Here is a 1,986-nt window from a genome sequence, read left to right on the forward strand (position 1 = left end):
TTACACACTCTGCTTAGGATGCATTTTCAAGTAGTTAACCCACTTTCTGTTCTTGCTTACAGAACAAAAGGACACTTCTGGGGTTTCTCTGACTTTCTTTTATTCAAGCTTGGCATCTAAAACAGCTTTTTTTAGTCTCAGACAATGAGACTGTATTTACATAAACATTTGTGGTCACCTCTGAGAATGGTCATGTTGGGATAGACTGCTTTGAATGAGAGGTAATTGGAAGTTTCATTTTGCTCAGAGTTTCTGAAAGAAAAGGGTTTGAATACCAAATATTACATCAAAAGAAAAATAAAGAAGTAGTTTGCATTCTCCCTGGGTTAACACATCTTGTTACAATTAAATAGTTAGTATTCTTTGATGGAACACATGCCACAAGTTTAGACTAAGACCATCTTTTGAGAAATGACAGAGTTATAGACATGTTGGTAAAACATTTGTCTGTCTCACAGGTGATAAATATATGAGCTGTGATCGTGAACTGATCCTGTGTACACCTTTAATTATCTGCTCGGAGCCGTTTTGGTGCATTTAGAGATGCAGGGATGTTCTGTTCTGCTGACCCCTAATAAATATTCTCAGCGGGAGACAAAAATAGAAAGGAGAGAGGCTCTGTGAAGATCTGGATTTTCTCCCAGACTCATCCAAACAAAAATACATTCTCATTACTTTCTCTGCAGGGATGTGCGGCGCAGCACTCTGATCCACTGGCATGTTTTTTTATGTGCCTCTGATTCGCTATTTTTCAAGAAGTAGAACCTTGCCGAAATGAGTTTAGCCTGTGACACTGGGTTGCGGTTTCATTAAAACACAACAGGTGTGTGAGTCGTGCCGTGGAGAGCAGACTGAATTTGAACTATGTTGACAAATTTTGCAAATGTGCAGCCATAATCAATATCTCCGCCCCAAAAGGAATTCATCAGAGATGCTTGTTGAAAAATGAATTTAACAAGGGAAATAACATATGAAAGAGGTAAAACTGTTTTGCATAGATCAATATTACATCTCTTTGGGAAATTCTTGCAGAAAAAAAAACACCTGTATTGATTTGATGCCTGACATAGCCTATGTATATTTTTAGGTGACAGCTCAGGAGATGTCTTAATCTTTGCTCGAGACCCTCAAATGCCAAGATTCATTTTCTCTCTGCTCCTTTTGGAATTATGTTATTATGGTTGGGGGGATGACAGTTGTATCAATTATGCATAGGCTGAGAGTTTATGGAAGGTATCTATGCAAATCAAGTTCACCCCTCAGCTGACAGTGGGATAAATGAAAATGTTCTGCTTAAAGTAGTAAAACCTGTTTATTTATCCACCCATCTATCTACCCATCCATCTACCCACCCACCCATCTACCCATCTACCCATCCATCTATCTATCTACATATCTACCCATCTACTCATCCAGCTACCTATCTACCCATCTATCCATCTACCCATCTATCTACCCACCCGTCTACCCACCCACCCATCTACCCATCTACCCACCCATCTATCTATKTATATATCTACCCATCTTCTCATCCATCTACCCATCTATCAATCTACCCATCTACCCATCTATCTACCTATCTACCCATCTACCATCTACTCATCTTTCTATCATCTACTCATCTTTCTACCCATCCATCAGCCCATCTACCCATCTACCCAGCTATCTACCCATCCATTTACCCATCTATCTATCTACCCATCTAGCTACCCATCCATCTAAACATCTACCTATCTACCCACCTACCCAGGTATCTACCCATCCATTTACCCATCTATCTATCTACCCATCTAGCTACCCATCCATCTATCCATCTACCTATCTACCCACCTACCCAGGTATCTACCCATCCATTTACCCATCTATCTATCTACCCATCTATCTACCCATCCATCTATCCATCTACCTATCTACCCACCTACCCAGGTATCTACCCATCCATTTACCCATCTATCTATCTACCCATCTATCTACCCATCCATCTAC

This window comes from Austrofundulus limnaeus, unplaced genomic scaffold (genome assembly GCF_001266775.1).
Source record: "Austrofundulus limnaeus strain Quisiro unplaced genomic scaffold, Austrofundulus_limnaeus-1.0 Scaffold0, whole genome shotgun sequence".
Taxonomy (NCBI): domain Eukaryota; kingdom Metazoa; phylum Chordata; class Actinopteri; order Cyprinodontiformes; family Rivulidae; genus Austrofundulus; species Austrofundulus limnaeus.